At 33.9% G+C, this 20,288-nt stretch overlaps 1 protein-coding gene and 1 non-coding gene across 2 annotated transcripts in view; both read left to right on the forward strand.

Moving 5' to 3' along the window:
• Nucleotides 1-20,288, forward strand: part of LOC118746017 (DNA polymerase epsilon subunit 2) — a 181,648-nt gene that overhangs the window by 72,493 nt on the left and 88,867 nt on the right. The gene's annotated exons all lie outside the window — the stretch shown is intronic.
• Nucleotides 757-838, forward strand: Trnas-uga. Its single transcript has one exon. It is a non-coding gene; the product is annotated as a tRNA-Ser (tRNA).

The following is a 20,288-nucleotide window of genomic DNA, read 5'->3' on the forward strand; positions in this document are numbered from 1 at the left end:
AATAAAGTTTATTCAAAACCATTTCGGTTGATACCCATATTGGGGTACTTTATTTAACTTATTAAATTATTTGATTTTGATTTTCTTACATATGGCACAAAACTAAAACCATATTACACATCTACAGGCAAGCCCTTTCATTTGACAGCTACCTCCTTTTTTGAAAATCAAACGAACGATACAGATTTTACGACATGGTGTTAAATATTTAACGCAAACATCTCCGAACTCGATTAAGAAGTTTCAATTAAAAAAAAATTTGGAAAATTCGAAAAAATTTGAATCAAATCGAATTTGCAGCACTAAAATTTCGAATCGAATGCTTGGGCAATGTTCGAGATTCGGAAAAAAATCGAATTTCAACACCCCACTACCTATCCCTATTATGTACTTACATAGGTACATACATATGTTCCCAATTACCAAAAATTAACGCAAAATATAGAAACTAAACCATGGTTTTTGATTATATTAAATGTGCACGTACATAGATATGTATTTATGTACAAATTTATATGTAAGCACAACCAGTTTAACATCACGAACAAAATGCTGCCGAACAGCAAATGCCAACAATTGAGGCGTCAGTCAACCACAGCATTTTTCTTGTTAGTACTTTCCTCTGCTGGCGCACACCATTGTATAAGCTATAGCGCACAGACGCACACACTATTCTCTTTTCACTCTCTTTTGATATGGCTCTCTTATTATTTGTGGATATACTCTTGTGTGCACTTTGCCAGCGGTATTATAACAGCTGCGGTGTCCGAGTGGTTAAGGAGATGGACTTGAAATCCATTGGGTTCTACCCGCACAGGTTCGAGTCCTGTCCGCAGCGGAGATTTTTTAACTACTTTTTTAATTCCATTTTTTTTTTTAATGAAAATTTTTTTTTAAGAATTTTATGCTTTCGTGGAAGCATTTGGATGTACATACATAAATTTGTAATATTAATTGAGAAACTAAGTACATGTCGAGCCCTAACCGCCAAAACGATGTAAGCGATTTTTTTATTTTTTTTTAATGCAGAAATAGAACTAGATCAAAGCATATCAAACAGGTAGTAGCATTACAGGAAATGCAACATTTGCGTGTATTTTGTTGCTGCGTCTGGTATCGAAAGTGTTAAAAAGCGTGCCATGTGAAATTCAAAAATATAAAAAATATAAAATTTAAATTGGAAAAAATGAAAATTGTTTAAACTTTCTTTCTTAGCAAATTTGTTGGCTTTTCGAAGCATTAATCCATCCTTTGCAAGGCCCAGTAATCAGCGGTTGCGCTGCTGAGTTGGGCGAGCGTTCCAAAAGCTGCTATTCAATCGCTTGTTTTGTATGGAAAAAGGTTTCACATGCAAATAGATTTTAACAATTTAGAATTTTTGTGAGAAGAAATTAAAAATATTTGACATTTTCGAGACCAAATAAATTGAAAAAAAAAAAAAAATCAAATCAGCTGTTAATACGGACACTACCTGTTCAATGTGCCTTGGTCTAACGATCAAGGAACATTTCTGCATCAAAAATAAAATTAGAAAAAAATTTCGCCTTCATATATTTAGCAGTTAGGGCTCGATATGTATGTACATTAGGGTGGTCCAAAAAAAAGAGTAAAGTCGGAATTTTAATGCTATCACCCCCTAGGATTGTTTTATATCGAGAAAGTATACCGCTATTTTTTTATTTTGAAATCAAAAAATATTTAGAGGTTTACCATATGGGGAAAAACAACTTTTTGTAGAAATGGTATAGAATTCTTGACAATCAATGTTTTTCTATCGGAAAACTCTGGTCCTCTTCAGGAGACTTTCAATAATACATGGGGTATTCCCCCGTCACGGGTGGGACATTTGTACAGTAAAAATGTACTTTCTTTTTTAAAATTAAGTATAAGTACTCAACCATTCTTCATTTTGATAAAGCTACACCTAATTCACGATTATGTATATAAGTTATTAACAAATAGGAAAAAAATTCCAAGCTACTTTTATATGGGCAAAATCTGAGATATTTCTTCTATCACGGATGGGGAAAAAAAGAACCTGGTTTTCGGAGCAGATATATTTTACGGAAACTCTGCGAATTTATTTCACTTTTCTGTGTGAACTTGATGTCTTACGGTAAAAAAAAGAAACACGAATACTAACAAAGCAAAAAATGCAACAAAAATTATTGCTTCTTAGTAAACATTGGGCTTGGTTAGCAATTCGAAAATGATTGGAAAACCAATCTTTTTTTTCGAGTCTTACCTTCGATAACGAATGTGCAATAGGTTAGTATTCAATTCGAGAACTAAGCCATTCTCCAGCTTACAGCTTACACTCCAGCTTCGCTACATTATGAATTCGAAATCCAGCCCATTATCGAATCGAAATTTTATTGTGAGAGAGCGATTGTCTTCTCTTTTCCTTCGAGAATAAGCTGGATTTCACTTTCTCTCTTTTTACTATGGTTTTAATTTTTTTTTCGAACCCATTTCGAGTGTATTTCAAATTTACTCTTAACGTTGGAAAACCAAGGTTGGTTATGAGTTCGTTCTCAGTTCGATATGCGTACTGGATAGCGAAGGTAGTTTTCGAACTTTCGCCAAAATGTTTTTGTAGGGTTTATTTAAAAAAAAAAAAACGATTTCCTCTGGCATGGGTGGGACACGTACGAAATTGTATAAGAAAATTACATTTTAGTGTGGTCCATATTGAAGATTATTTATAAAAAAAATTTGAGAAGCCACGTAGAGGTTCAATTGACTCACGTTTTATCTTAGGATAGTGCATTCGTTATGGAAGAAAATGCCTAGCACTGTCAGCCAAAAAAATTATTACAAATCAAGCGGATTCCTAGCGTATTGAAATTTCCGCTTTTACCTACTTAAATTTAATGGGCTATAACACTGCATACATAGAACTGTTCGAAAAATTCTGAATAAGAAGTTTAAAAGTTTTGGGTGTAATTTTTAAAGTTTGGTTAGTTTTTATAATTTTTGTAAGAATATATGCAAGAATTTATTTAATCGACCTTTAGTTATAGATGTTTTTTCCGGTTTCTTTTCGAGCCTGAGGTCAAGTTTTTATTTTTGTTTTACAAGTGTCCGATATTTCGGCTCTCAACAAAAGCCATCTTCAGGGACTCTAAATACAAAAACACTTAGAATACAACAAATTTCGACAAAAAGGCAAATCGAATTACATTAAAAGAAAAAGATAAACTTAAAAACAAAACTAACATAAAGCACAAAAGGCCAAAGAAAATATAAATTATTTTTGCGTACCTAGATGATTTCATCAAGTGGCTGGACTTCGACTGAGTTTGGTTTGTATTCCTTTTGTACGAAGTTTAAAACGTGAATGTATTTGGTTATAAAATTAAAAAAAAAAAACTATAAACATTAAATCAACAAAAGAAAAACCTAAAACTGGACAAAATACCATCGCTTCTTTGTGTACGACCATATACAGTTTTTGAATTTTAGTTTTAATAAAAAAAAAACTTGTTGTCGAAATTATCTGGGTTTTGGTAAAGTTAATTTATTTTGCATGAAATACGTAAAATGAACTGAAGAAATTCCGGACATGCGTAGTTCGTTCCCAGTAGAAATAGTTACACACCGGTTATTGAGTATACGCTCATATTGGTTGGTTGGTTGGTTGTAGTGCCTTCCAAGTTGTCCTCAGGAATCAATTAGCGCATAGTAGCACCATTTTGTTGCACTTCTCGCGGACAATTTTATTCTACCGTAGCCTACCTGTCAAGCATTTGTGCAGTTAAAACAAACTACTTTGACCCGCTTATAAATTTGTGCATATCGCTTATTGTAGCCCTAGATAAATCCGCTAACTGCCGAATTGTGTGTTTCCCAAAAGCTTTATGCCTTAAGGAATCCAGCCCTGGGCATTCACACAGGAAACGGAATATCGTTTCCTCGCTGCCCTCTATTCGGCAGCTGCGGCATGTATCGTTGTATGGGAGTCCTATTCTATAGGCATGCTTTCCTAGCGACCAGTGGCCGGTGATAGTCGCTACAATCCTAAAAACATCTACCCTATACCTACTTAGCAGCTCTGGTGCTCCTGCTCTGCTCCAGCTTTAGTCAGGCCAAAGCTCACGTGCTATCTTGCAAGCCTGAATCTCTGACCACCTCCTCCTTGCCAGTTTCAGAAAGAGCAAGTGTACCTCTGCTTGTACTTGTCTGAGGGGGTATCCCAGTACCACCGCTACCGATTCATCTGAACAAGCTTCCGCCTTGGCCAATTCGTCTGCTCTCTTGTTGCCTTCTATATTCCTATGGCCGGGAACTCGGACATGAGAGTTAGACAATGACTGACACGCTGAGCGTAGCTCCATCTTGCATTCATTGTCTAGCTTAAACTTGGTCTCAGGGGACGATATAGCTAGCAGCGCTAGCTACTGTCGTGTTTTTTTTTAGCTCGGCTAAAATCGCATAGACGGTTGCAGGGCTAAATAAGACAAGTAATTTTTAGCAAAAAAAAAAACCGACTTCAACTCCCATATAAAAAAAATATATATATATATATCTCATGATCCACTGATCGGATCTCAACCTGGGGGGACCACCTCTGAGACACTACCTTTCCGATGCAAAAAGAATTATCGAAATCGGTTGACGTGGTCCAAAGTTATGCGGTAACATACATAAAAAAAAAAATAAAAATAAAATAAATAAAAAAATATTCCGACGAACTGATAACCTCCTCCTCTTTTGGAAGTCGGTTAAAAAATAAGGCTTCCATGAACCAATTAATCGATACTCGTCAATGTTGCTTTAATTATTTCAAGTCCAAAGGTTTCTGTAACTCTTCTCTACCGCTTATTTCTCTACTGGTAGAGAATATACGTTATTCTCCACTACTCATTAGAAGTAGAGAACAAAGCGGCGAATTCATATATGAATTTGCCTTGGTAGAGAATGGTTACAGAAACGAGTTACAGGTTCTACAGTCCCAAGGCGAATTTATATAAGGTGGTGTTACTAGCTCAGCTGATTTTGTGTATGTGTTTCGCCGCGGGGCTTCTGATATCAAATTGAAAAGTTTTGTTTGAATTTCTAAACACACTCTTACAGATTTTGACAGTTTGTGCCGCCAAAGCAAAAACAAAATACATGTAAATTTTTGTTTTTGTACTCCTGCTATCACCTTATTTTAATTCGCCTTGTACAGTCCCTTGTCATTAATTTTAATGTTTTAACGCAATACATGTTTATTAAATATCCCCAACCATCGATACAACATAATCGTTACCGTCAACTAAGTCAATAAACAAAGGAGAAATATTAGTAAAAATCAAATTCCCGATAAATATGAATTCGCAAGACTTGCATTTTTCATAAATTATATCCAAACAAATCGCGTCATTCATCAAATAAAAATCAGTAAGCATGACTCAAAGTACAAAAGTATATAAAGTTATATGAAATTGAAGTATTCATCCTCCTACAATACACTTTATGTGCATGAAGTACGCACTATGTATTAAGTAATTCTGCATAAATTTTCTCGAAAATAATTCTACTAAAGAAAGAGAAAACGAACGCAAAACAAATCTGCTAAGCAATAATGCTCGAGGCAAACATACATTTTTAGCTCAACCAAAACCAGTACATAACTGTCAACTTGATGCCAGAGCGCAGTGGACCGGCAGGACGAAACAGGACATCAATCAAAAGAAACATGACATAAATCATAGATAAGCAAACAAGCAGCAGGGAAGGGGGCGTAAATGAAGAGCTTATTTACATACATACAAATGTCAGTTTGTTGAACGTTCTCGTGGTAAGAGAAGTGTTTCGAAACGGAAGCAAAAACGTAAGAAACAATCAATGGCTATCAATGGACACGACTAAAGACTTTTGTAAACTCATACATACATACATATGCACATACATATGAGTATGGCAAGGATACTTAACCAAATACTCGTAAAAGGTTTTGCGTGCTCTGTATTGCATACCATGTATGTGTGTGTCCCTAACATTTGTGGAAACACATTGCTCGCCTAAAAGCAACATGTTCCACTCATGCAAATAAACTAAAACCCTTTAATATCCCCACGAAATTGTTACAGTCTCGTTTTTGCAAAGTGAAAAACTTTGCCTTACAAGGACTAGCGTGTGTTCATTCATACTACTTTCAAGAGGAGAGAGAGGTTTCATCTTCGGTGCAAACAGTGTTTTATTTTACGATAAGCGGGGTTTAAAAATGAAAGAGGAAAAATTAAAAAAAAAACGGAAGTAGAACTAAACGAAAATTTAATAATAAATGAAAATAAAATAAGTTGCAGAATAAATATTGACTAGTAAGTAGTAACAACAAAAATAGAAGGATATTAAAAACAAAAGGAAAAGGATTAGCAATGAGTACGAGCCTCGCCGTAAAATGAGTAATATAAATGAGGCCACGCCCACAAAAGCCTTTCGTAAGATAATTGTCAATTCTGGCGACTATCTTGAAAGCTCTTTTAAGTATTTCGAAGGACTAATCGAAAGATCTGCCAATGGGGAAGTCTGAGCGTTTTTTGTTTGTCTTTTAGCAAGAAGTTTTCTTAAAATTTAATGATATTAAAAAATATACGAGGGAAAAAATGCAAAAAACAAATTTCGTCAAAAATCGTCGAAAAAAGATTCAAATAATGAAATAAATTCGACTAAAACACTATTTCGGGAGTTCTTGGGAACGCTCTCCTCACGCCTACAGATAATTTTGTATAAATCGCTGAAAACTTACAAAACATCTGTCCGCCATCTTGAAAAAGACTTCCATATATATTTTTCTTTAAAATCAAAAAATAATTGAAAAATTTAATTAAAATTAATTAAAATGAAAAAAATAGTTTTCTTTTTAATCTTTAATTAAAAATAATTAATCAAAAAAGAAGAAAAAAAATAAAATCACTTCCTAAGAATTGAATCGAAAAAGATTTGTTTCTTTTTAAAGCAATAGAATCTAAAAGTTAAAATAATTTTTTCCTAAAATTTTAATAAAATTTTTTTTTCCTTTTAAAATAATAAAATGTAAAAATTACATTGAAAAGAAAAAAATTAAAATAAGAAAAAATAAAACAAGTTTCAAAAAATTTTATGAAATTTAAAAAGTACATATATTTATGCATGTATATGTATTTTGATTTTCAGCAAAGTAAAATTCAAAAATTTAAAGAAAATTAAATAAAAATTTAATGGCATGCCAGTGCTTTGCCCAATCGGCCATTGCAACTGGTGCATCAGAGAGGATTTTTGAGAATAATTTTTATGTGATGTCGCATTGGTGCAGTTGCGAGAAAAATACCAAAACGCGAGCAAGAATGGAAGAAGAAGAAATTTTGCAATCACTGAGAACGTAATAGCGGTACCGAGATGGGCGCCACCTTTGTTCTCTACATCGTTTACTTCCTGGTGAATGGACAACCAAAAATCCTTGCTTTTCCAGGCCTTCCTGAATTTACTCATTCTTGTATAAAAAGTCTCAACGAAAACTAACTGACACAAATGGTAAGAAAAACAAATAAAACGAGAAACAGAAATAAGAAAAGAATAAAAAATTTATGAAATAGTATTTCTTCTTAATGCATAGGTACTATTTTTCAGGATAGTTGCCGGTATGGCAACAGCTGTAGCTGTGAAGTTACATTACGATCCACTCATACAAAACGATGTCTCGTCACCTATCTATGCCGTAGGCAGCCATCGGCCGTAGATATTCAAAGAGAAGACCATAAAACCTAGTAGAATAAAATATATCTCGCTTCCTTTTCAAAGTTTAGCCACCGTTTGGGAGTTTCGATTGTCTCATACGCCGGTGACTATTCTATTCACGCCACCGAAGTTGACATTGATAAGCTCTGCACAGTGATAAACAGCGACCTTGAGCGCTACTTCATGCTAGAAAACTTACAAATATCAACCGTCAAGTGAACAGCCACTTTGATCACCACAATTCGAATTCATATAAGGTGGTAGTGGTAGTATACAAATGTTAAATTTCAGCTACTCTTCGCTCAAGGAAGAAGGGGAAAAGAAAATTTCAAAACTCGCACTTTCTCACTCACTCATTAGAAATTTTTACGTCTGTGTACCGAGGCGAATCAAATCAGCTGTTCTAGCAACATCACCTTATATGAATCCGCCTTGGATCACCACCGGGATGAAGGAATTGAAGCTCGAACTGAGCGTAGAGGTCGACGGAGCAAGAATGTCACTTGCCGGCAGCACCTAGGGGAAAGCCAAGAAGACCTTCCTTCCTACTACTTACAAAATTCTGCCTGGTCTGTAGAACTATGTTGTCTTGGTGTGGTCTGTGAGGGGCAGCGATACGCATTTCCCTAATCATCAGAGATGCCAAAACGCAGCTGTCCGTACCGCCAAAGCTCCCTACGCAAAACCAACCACTCCAACTTAAACTGGACGGGCACGGCAGGCTAAAATTTTACAAAACTAGTAAAACTGTCAAAAAATAAAAATTCGCTCAGAGCGAAAGAGTAACATTGAAAAGTACGGGATCGCTTTCCAGTAAAAAATGGTAACTTCTGTCGATTCCAAATTTTGGTTGCAAATTTTTGCTTATTTTGTATGTAAACACACTCAGCTCACACATGTAAATAACCAAGAATACTTTCAAATTCATTAGAATCCACTTAAACAAGTAATTAAATACTTTTCAACACGAATTAGCAGAGTGCAATAATCTTTTGTTTACAATTTGGTTGCCAAACACACTACAGCTGATCGTTTGCCACATTTACCAGAATTTACCAGCAAAAAATCTTCGGACTAAAACTGGTAGCTTCTGACAGAGAGAGGACCTTATTTACTTTCTTTTTTGCCCTCTCAATAGTCAGAAAACCGAGTACGGGATCCAGTAAAATCTGACTGCTTCTGACTAGTCCGGGCTCGTACGGGATTGCAAATATAGATTCAGAAATCGCTGACACCTGCCCAGCAAGTGCAAATGGCTTACGCAACATCGCTTCTTTTGGAACTTCAGGTGGAAGAGTCAAGTATGGAAGATGACTATTAGTTAATTTGGGGGATAAGTTTTGTTACAACAAAAGCAGTTCTGCGAGCTTCCATTTAGTAGATCACAGGTTCGATGCCATAAAGTAATCACAAAAATCCATATTTCAAATTTCCATCCTTACCCAAAAACACTGTGCGAAGCTTACTTGTCAAATGGCAGCCATTGTTGTTAGAGCGCCAAAAAAGCGCACATAAAACAAATTGATAATGCCAGCTCCTCCGGCAACCAAGCAACCAACACACATCCATACATACGAATAACAAAAATGTGGCAAGTATACAAATTCAGTCTGTTTACTTACGTCGTATCGTATGTGGTTTACATATGTGCACGCCAAGAGATCGTCCATACGGATTGCCACACATCACACATGTTGTTGCGAATACACACGTATGTTGCCTGCAAGCGATATCGCCATCCATATCGCAACAGAAGCCAGGCAACAGCAGCACGTCTGTCTGCGTACTTACACGACATGCATACATATGTACATACGTCGCCCAAACGCTCCAAAGCGGGGGACTCCTACAATACATGGCACGTTTGTGAAATATTTATGTAGTCCGAGCTACCAAAATTTCGCAGAGCTGGTTGCCTTTCCTCAGCGCAAAAACCATTTTCCCGTTGTATGAAACTGTGGCCCTCGACCTCCTTTACAGCGCATAACCCCAAGGCTCCATCTATCTAAATGTTCTACTGCAAATACACATACACATACTATACAATATAAATATATATTCACATACAATCCCACGTTATGCTCGCTTCATTGCTCTCCTCCAATCAATTTCCTCTGCCAGTCGTGCAATGTACTGCGGGCTCTAAATGTTAAACTCCCTAGTGGGTCATAGAGAAGTTGGGGTCTTCTTTCTTTCGTAAAATCTCCATTTTGAATTTGCTATTGGATCACTTTCTTTACTCCAACTGACTCCGCCTCCAATGTATATTGTAGTATAAATCTGCAGTCAAAATACTACACTCTTCTCTTTTGTATTTCTCACGCATGCGCTGTTTTAGAATCGCTCGTAAATCGAATTCGAAACCACGTAGATATCTAATTTAGTTTCTCGGTCAAGTGCACAAGCTGTTAAGAACCGCATGAGTTTTAGTTATAAAAATTCTAGTAACTGTAAAAAATACGCACAGTTTTAACTGAAATATATTTAAATCCGTCGGCATAAAAAAATAACGCATTGAACTTTTAGTTTGGAGTTTTTGATGTCACACTTTAATATACATACTAATACAAATAAAATTTTAAGGTGTAAAAACAATTAAAATTCGGATGTATCTAAATAAAATATCTATTTTGAAAACGAAAATGATCTTTAAGTGGTCGGAATGAGGGTTTTCTACGAAATTTGAAAACATTCATAAAAATAAAGTTTTTTAGTTTTCTTCTATGTATATAAACATATATACATACATACATACACTTGTGGAACGCTGATTCAGTCAAGTGACATTTTGACTAGTTTTGGCTATTTTTCTTTTGTTCATTTAATGTTTATATTTTTTTTGTAAAAGCGCACACAAGGCAAAGGTGACGTTTTAGCTGGACAAAAATAATTAACTAATAAAATCGATTTGTGGTGTGGGAAATTAATCTTATATGATGGTTTAAAACTATTTAAGCAAAAGTAACAGCATTAAGAGAAATATAAATTTACCGACCCCTGCGAAAAATGGTTTTATCCATTTTGATATGAAACATGATATTTAGATTTACATGAAATAAATAATAGTAACATAAAAATAGTGTACAGGTAGACCTCGGACAAAACGGGGGTCTCGTAGCAAATTAAAAATTTGGAGATTCATCGTTTCGCTTTTGGATTTTAATATTTTTTTTATTTTTCAATCAGCTGACGCGAATAGATTATTTGGTAGTTGTAAACAAAACACAATTACTCCGAAAGTGATGCATAGGGAAGCTAAACTTTTGTGGGGCTTTCTAAAAGACTCAAAAAATATTTTAATAAAAATGAAATCACGGAATAACTGATTTTATAGAACTTTTTTACATAATTACAATTTTAAAACTGATATACGTATTGTAGGTATTTTCTCCCATACAAACGAAATTCTCGAGCATACTTTATATGGAAGAAAATGCACAACACCGTCAGCCAAACAAATTATTAAAAATCAATGCGATTTTCTAGCGTCTTGAAATTTGCACTTTAACCTACTAAAATTTAATGAGCTACAAAACTGCTCTGAAAATTCTGAATAAAAAGTTTAAAATTTTTGGGTGCAATTGTTAAAGTTTGTTGAATTTTCATAATTTTTGTACGAAGTTTGAAATATGGATTTATATGGCGCTGGTTAGGTAAAGTGCCAGACTTTTATAGAAACAAAAATATAAACATTAAATAAATAAAAGAAAAAGAAAAGATGGAATAAGTGGTAATTAATAGAAAGCCTCTAGAGCAGCGTCGCAGTTTTAGTAATTTTCCGTCAGAATTGGGAAAAACCTCTCCGAACCGTTTGCTACCAAACGGGGTTTCAGACAGGGCAACGCCCTTTCATGTGATTTCTTTAATCTGCTGTTGGAGAAGATAGTGAGAGCTGCAGAACTGATATTTATAAAAAAAACTTTATACTTATTATGCTTTACTCTTTTCTTAAAAAACCCTATCTTAACTGTTAATAGTTTTATTGTATTTTTTGGTCATGAAACTTGAAAAGGAATCAACGTGATTTTTGGTTAATATTATCACAATTAACCACAATTTTGTTTACATTAACCAAACTTTTGTTTGGCGATTTTTCGTTTGAATGAGTTTATGTTCTGCACTTCAAAGATGCTTTTTCATAACCCGGAGATACAAAACAAAAATGTTTATTATCATTCTAAAATGTTGCCTCTGACGGGATTAGCAAATAACAGCAAGCATCTCTACACACTCAGCTACAGCTGCTTTATAAATGTGTCTTCCAATGTTCAACTTCAATCAATTTTCTTCGTCGTTTGATTTGGTTCTGCACTTCACAGAGGCTTTTTCGCAATTAAGAAAATCCAAAAACAGAAAAAAATAAAAATTATGCATCGCGCTGACGACACTGCTGGAAACCAACAAATAACAGCAAGCACCTCTGCTCGTTCAGCCACTGCCATACATATGAATTTGTTTTCAAATGTTCAACTTGAACCACATTTCTTAAAATCGGCTAATTGACCATGAGAAAATCAAACCATAACTTGGTTAAAAAACCATTGTGCTTTTGGCTCAGTGTAGGTATCGAAATCCAACGCAGAATTACTCTTGCCTACAAGTGCTACTTTGGACTGAGTAAAAGTTCAGTTAGTCTAGACTTAATTTCCGTAACTTAACTTAACTTAATATTTTGACCAACCTGTTATATGAGAAACTGTATTGGCGGTTAATTAAAATTTAACTTACCGTACGAAACTTAAGAACCTGTAGATTTTATGTTCTTAAGTTACGGCCTTACGGAAATTGAGAGCGGTGAGAGAAGCAGGCTTGCCAGATCCTCGTTTTTGTATTTCTTAAAAATAAATGAAAGTAAACCTTTTTATGCATGAATGTTTTTGATGTGGCATTTTAGCCAGCGAACTGTTAAACAGCAGAAAAAGAAAATTGAAAAACAAAATATTTACGCTCTTGGCTTAAGTTGACGTGTTGAGTAATCATTGATGATTTCTTACGGTAAGTTAAATTAAGTTAGGTCTAGACTAACTGAGATTAAGTAATTCAGAAGGAAAGTCCTCTCTAAGTACTCATCATGCCCGTGCTGGTATATGCCGGAAAAGCATGGACAAAGGCAACATCCGATCTACGGGCCTTTACGCATTGGCGACGGCGAGTACCGCAGACAATGGACCGATGAGCTGTATGAGCTTTACAACTAAAATGCAGCGGCTTGGTTATGTCGTTCGAACGGACACCGCCGCTTTAGCGCTGATAATATTCAAATCGGAACCTACAGGTGGTAGCAGAGGCAGAGGCAGGCCCCCACTATGATAGAAAGACCACTGTGATGGAGAAGGACTTGGCTTCCAATTTTCGTCATTTGGCATAGAAAAGAAACGACTGGCTTGCTTTGTTGAACTCGGCTAAAATCGCTTACGTGGTTTCAGCGCAAAAAAAGAAGAAGAAGATATATCTTTCTTTAATTTGTTGAGATTTTATGACTAACTTTACACTATGGAATCGATGTTTTAAACTTTCATAGCACTTTCATATTTAAAGCTAAAATATTGTGAATTATTTTACTTGTTAATTGGTATACATAGTCTTGATGTGATATGAAAACGTACTTAACTTGTAAAATTTGGTGTTTTAATATCTTTAAAATATTTTCAGGACCCGTACATTTAGTGCATCTTGATCTGATTTCATTGCGGAAAGCATAGTTATGTACAGTTTTCAACGAGATGATGGGAGTGCGATGTTTTGACCAGTTTGGACTATTTTTAACCGACTTCCAAAAAAGGAGAAGGTTATCAGTTCATCGGATTTTTTTTTTTTTTATGTATGTTACCGCATAACTTTGAACCACGTCAACCGATTTCGATAATTCTTTTTGCATCGGAAAGGTAGTCTCTCAGAGGTGGTCCCATACTAATCTGGTTAAGATCCGATTAGAGGATGATGAGATATATATTTATATATATATATATATTTATAACGAAAGTTAAAGTCGGTTTTTTTTGCTAAAAATTACTTGTTATTTTGTTTATTTAATGTTTAATATTTTTTTCAAGTCAAACTATGTACAAAATTTATAAAAATTCCGCAAATTTTCACCAAAATTTCAAACTTCTTAATCAGAGTATTTAGGTATGCAAATTCGTGGACTACAAATTAAATTCTAGTATAATGAAGTGCCAATTTCAAGCTGCTAAAAATCCTTTTTGACTTCAGGCTATTTTTTTGCGGCAGTATCTTTTATATAAAAGAAAATTGTCGAACATACTTTGTACTCGTTGTTAATAACACTGTAGCGACGCTAAAATTACACAAAAAACGGCGAAACACGTAAACTTAAGATCATTTTCGCAAGTTATTTTCATTTTAACTTTGCATTGTGAAAGAATAAAATACAAACCTTAAGGGTTGTTTGCACTTCTCATATAAAATGAACACGGTTGGTGAATTTTAATCGCATATATTTTTTACCGCAACCTCAGAGCTGAAGGCGGAAAAATTAATATGTTAATATGTATGTATGTATGTACATATGTATGTTTTCAAAAATATATTTGAAATCTCAATTATTTATTCTTGTTACTGACAGAAATTACATATCGCACACCGTCTTCAAAATAGTCACAACTCAAAGTAATACGCTTGTCGGAAAATGCGAAAAACTATTTCTCAGCACATGATAATCATATGGGCAAGGGCGACTTTACCTTAGGTTTTTTTTTAACAAATTATAACAAAAATTTTCTCCCGCTTTTGCTGAAAGGTAAATAAAAGCTCTGTGTACATTTTTAGCGCATAATCTAAAAACTGCCAAATTTTGAGTTCTGACTCTTTTGCAGACGGTGTGCGATATGTAGAGCTAGCAAGTTAACCTTCGAAAATTGCTGAGCTAAATACTTCTAACCATTGATTGTGCTAGCCAATTTATCAATTTAGCCGGTAAAGTTCGAGTTTAATAGACAACCTGCTGTTCTGCAAGTGAGCCTAAGTAGTTTTTGGCGATAGAACGATTTACAGCTGATTTCGGTTACAAGTAACCGGTCATTGAAGCACAATAGATAAGAAATGACTTATTCAAGAAAATTTAAAGCAAAATCAAAGTGTGTTTTCAACCAAAAGAAATAATGAAAAATATTTCTTGTGTTTTTTCTTGAGAGCTGCAAACAGCACTTCAATAGGGAAAAAATTAGAAAATATAAGATTTTTTTTTAATTGTTTTGATTTATGTTAAAGCTTGTTCTTTTACAAAAACATCGAGCTATCAACGAAGAAAATTTATTGATAAATAAAGTTTGAAACGTTCAAATGAAAATTCGTAATGAGTAACATTCTTTCCTAGTACAACTTTATTTAACAATCAATTTTCTTCGTAGATAGCTTGATGTTTTGGTGGCTTTCCGACTTCCCGACAAGCATTTCGCTACTCCATTCAAGCATTGCAGTAGGCTAAGTCTTTCGGGTTTAAAAAAAAGGCCAATAAAACTGGCTTTGAGCCTTTCCATTAATTTGTTTGCTTACGGTTTTTGGGTTTTTCCATGATGTCGGACGTGACATTCATACGACTTTTGAGTTAAATAAATCATACGAAATCTGAAGTCACTACCGTCCTTTGGTTGACCAAAAGATTAGGTGCGCTTGGAATACTGGTGTCGGAAAAATCTTCAGAGTACATACGTACATGTAAAAATATGCAAAACTCTGCGAATCCTGTGAGGTTTTCCTTTCTTAAACATTCTTTAAAAAAAGCCAAATTACGGAGCATTAAAATCAATTAATATTTAATCAGAAACAGTTCGTTGTTGGTTTTATTTTGATTTAAAATATGAAAGTAACAGATTTTTCCCCCATACAATATTTTATTTAATATGTCATAGATGTCAAAGAACAATGACATTTGACTCCATTTGCAAAAATTAAGGCACATTCACATCATAACAATACTTTTGCGCCACGTTGTATATATGGGCAAATCTAAAAAATAGGTACACTTTCAAAATAAAAATTTTAATTTTTAAATTTGTAAGCACACCTATGTTTTATATGTATATCATTTTATTCATAATCTCTTAGTAAATCGATTAATATAAGTGTAATTCATTTTCATCAAGAGGAATAAACATGAAATAGAAAACAAAAGAATAAGCTGGGTTCAAATTACGCTGTTCAAGTTGTAAACTTTGAGCAAAGATTTTCAAAGTTGAACTCACTTAATTGGGACGTTCTAAATTCAATGGCATGCCCCGTTTTACCAGATCGGCTCCGGTTTTCGAGATAACGGTACTTGAAAATTTGATAAAATTTTTACTATTTTATAAATAACTCCCTCAGTTTTGAAGTTATTTTACTAAAATTTTCCACACAATAGTTTTTTAATATTACCTTAATTATTTCATAAAATTATCGAAATAGGTTCACATTAACATATACCTCCAATACAACTGATTACTCAGATATGTGTTTTTGCGCTATAACTCTAACTTCATATCTGAATAATAAATTGTATGCGTGCTATATGTTAAATTGAACCTATACTAAATTTTAACCTGTTTAATTGGAGGAGTTATAAAGCAAAACAACGTCTCTGATCAATCAGTTTGCTTTTAAATGGGCATTTCTGGTTTGAAATTAAATGGGCATTTAGCACTTATGTGTACACTTCATATGTAGTAGGTAAGAAAAGTGTCCATTAAAAAATAACGAAATGACAAGTAACTCAAAGTCTGTAGCTCCACATTTCAAAATTTTCGGTTTATTGCGTATAGGTTTTGAAGCATTTAATTTTAAGAACTTTTTAAGTATGTATTGTACTCTACAAACAATTATCCTGCAAAAATTTTGACTAATCCGGGATGACTCCGGGAGCAATCGCAAAGGAGCATGCGACTAATACCACTTTTGATCTCTTTATATGGAATGAACTGTTCGCTTTTGTTCGAGAATGTCCTATGAAGAGACTAATTGTTCACCTTTATACCCGAACGAGTATAAAAAGCGACTAGTCACTTTCAAAAAATAAAAATAAAAATTTGCGCCAGCTGAGATTCGAACCGGAGTGCTCACCCCGTTAGGCGAATACTCTCCCTGTATGCCAACGCCGCACATGAAATTTCACTGACTAAGTGCGTACATATCAGTAAATTGTTAATAGAGCCCGTTAGAGATGAGTTGGGGACTAATTGATCTCCAATTATACCCATAAGGGCTGAGTCGAGACTAATTGACCTCCATTAGTACCCTTATGAGACTAGTTGGGACTAATTAATGCCCAATTGTACCCGATTGAGAGTAATCTCGGAATACTCTCTTTAGAGATTAGTCGCACAATATTTTGCAGGGTACGAATAATTTGATACCTTAGCAAGAGGTGTGCTTTCAAAATAAACTAACTTTTAAAGATAAAATATTCTGCGATCTTGAGCGTAATTTTTATTTCAAAAACACCTTAATTGAAGGCACATTTGGAAAATACGTCGAAACGATCTAAATCTTTCTATAACTATGCTATTCCTTATAAAATTACATATACCTGCAAAATGCTTCAAAAAATTTGTCTCTAGAAGTGTGTAAAAACCCTGATTTACTACTTTTAATGATGCTCCTTCTTTTAGTCGGAATATTTCGAGAGTGGTATCAAAGCACCTTTTTTTCGACAAATGTTCTGATAAAAAATTAATTTTAACTATTTTACAAAAAAGTCCCTGAGTTTTAAAGATATTTAGTTTACTAAAATTTTGCACATAACCGTTTTTTAATAATACCTTAACTATTCCATTAAATCATCAGTTATTCAGCGTACATGCATAATTGGTTAGGTATGTATGTATATCGGCATTTCCACAGAAATGTCAACCGAAGCCAAAAAATTCAAAGTCTATAAAATTATGTTGTTTTAACATATTTTTATAGTGAATCTATCAAATGTAACTAATATAAACAAATTTTACATTTGTACATACCACATTTTGAAATATTCGAATGCAAAGTCGAACCAGTGCAAAAGTTTTAACATTTCTGTTGCATGTTTTGTTTTGATTAATGATCTTGATGAGATATATTATGCCGTGACATTTGCTTTTTTAAATCTCGGTTTATATGTAAAGAATATAAGAAAAATGTAAAAGGAACGATGCGATTGCCAATTACGGTAAATTTTTTCTTTGATTTACCGTATAACTCGATCTCGCGTGCGACATTGAAAAATAACATTTGTTATCAGTGAGTCGAAGGTATTTGTACAATTTGCATCAAATATTAGTAACAAATAGATATTTTTATTGCGAATTAAATAAACAAAACTTTGCTGGAAAATAATCAGCGCTTTGCTCTTTTTACTTATTTAAAGCTTGTAGCGTGCGACATCGTAAGTGTAAAATGTACACATTCAAAATAAATTTTCGTTCGAAAATATCTTTATTAGTATATGTAAATAGAAAATATAAAATTTTTGAATGTAGATTAGTAAAAACGGCGGCGAGAAAAATAAGGCGAACTGTAAACGGCGGAGAGAAAAGTTAAAGGATGATGAAACAAAATTACAAAACTATAAATTAAAAAACAAGGAAAGAATGCGGAAAGCTAGACAGACGTGGAGAGCACTGGCTGAAGGCAAAGAAGATATAATTCAAGAAAAACGGAAATATAATCGCATACAACAACGAGAGAGGCGCCAAAAACTCTTAGAAAATGGAATGTCATATGCACGTCAAAGCCAAAACGCACCTTACGAATGTAGACAAACCTTGGCGAAAGCTGTTAAAAAAGTGGAGAAAGCGATGCCAAAAGACATGCACAGAAGGCTAAAAGTTCTTGAAGTCCTGGTAAAAAAATGTAAGCAGTTTGAAGAAAAGAAAAACGTTAACCAATCCAGCAGAACCGTGCCAGAAAGCCTAATTAATGCCATCAATGCTTTTTATCAGAATGATAATATTAGTGTGCAAGCTTCGGGAAAGAAAGACACCATTATAATTGAAGGCAAATTAGTAGCTAAGCGCTTTATGTTAATGACGGTGTCTGAATCATATGAGTTGTTTAAAAAAGATTTTCCCAGTGAAGAGGTAGGCAAATCAACTTTTTTTAAAATGAGACCTCGCCATGTCCAGTTAGTGAATAAAATGCCGCACAATATGTGTGTTTGCATGTATCATGCAAATTTCGGCTTTCTTTTGGAAAGCTGCTCGAAAAGTATTCCATCCTTTCCCAGAGATTTTGAAACATTTCTTAAAGCAGTTTGCTGCGATATTCAGAATGAATATTGCATGACAAGTAACTGTAAGAAGTGCCGAACAGATTTAAAAGATCAATTTATTCCTCTTGCATATTTGGCTAATATGGAAGATGAAGTCAACTGGCAACAATGGCGTAAAATAGATAACCACATAGCTCTGTCAAATACAACTTCAACTTTATCTGAGTTAGTCACTGAAACGGAAACTAATTTACCATCATTTAAAACCCATTTTTTTGTAAAAAGAGCTCAGCAAAAATATTTTCAAGAAACAAAAATTAACTTAAAGCCTTCCGAGCTCGTTCTTCAAATTGATTTTGCCGAGAATTATAGGTTGACGCACCAAAACGAAATACAAAGTGCTCATTTCAGCTACCGCCAGGTAACAATTTTTACTTGCGTAGCTTGGTTCACTGGTGCTTCTCAGTCGTTTGCAGTTATAAGCGATAAACTTACGCATAATAAACACGACGTATTTGTTTTTGTTTTAAACCTTTTAATCGAAATTAAAAAAATGATGGGCATTTTTCAAAGATTTTAATATTTTCTGATGGAAGCTGCGCTCAATTTAAAAATAAATACATTTTGACAAGCTTGAATGACATTATTAAACAAATTGGATGTATATATATGGAATGGAATTTTTTTGCTAGTTCTCACGGAAAGGGAGCCGTTGATGGAGTTGGAGCCGTCATTAAAAGAAAAGTGTGGCAAATAACAAAATCTAAAAACGTTGTTTTACCAGATGCACTATCGTTTTATCAATGTGCACAAAACAACACAAATGGAATTAAAATGTATTTTATGCCATCTGCTCAAATTGAAAATTTGTCTCTTCATTATAAGTTGGACGAAAAATGGAAGGAAGTGAAATATATTCCAGGTATATCCCAGTTGCATTCGTTTTGGTGCGATGGCTAACAGTTAGAAGCAGCTAGGACTGCATATTCCATTAAAAGAACTTTATTTGACATTAGTAATACTATTCTCAGTTAAGTTAGTTTCCATTCTTTGTTTTTACATAGTATATAAGATGGATATACTTATTTTTGTTTTTCTTTATTGAAGATATTTTGTTAAGTTTATAATTTTGGTTGTGAAAATAAATATATTGAATATATTAAAAATCATTTATAATCATCTTTTGCATGTCTAATTACATAAAAAGTAAAAAAATAAACATAAAAAGTATGATGGAACAAAATGTCGCATGCGACATGTCGCGTGCGGCAGTGATTGAAATTAAATAAAAAATAAACTACTTAATATTTTTGAATAAAATAAAAAGCATTATTAAGATACATCAATGCATAACATTTAAAAATTAGTCGCATTAATATATTTCTTCAGGTTTCGCTGAAAA

Source organism: Rhagoletis pomonella, unplaced genomic scaffold (assembly GCF_013731165.1).
Source record: "Rhagoletis pomonella isolate Grant_MI unplaced genomic scaffold, Rhpom_1.0 Rhpom_scaffold_00010, whole genome shotgun sequence".
Lineage (NCBI taxonomy): Eukaryota > Metazoa > Arthropoda > Insecta > Diptera > Tephritidae > Rhagoletis > Rhagoletis pomonella.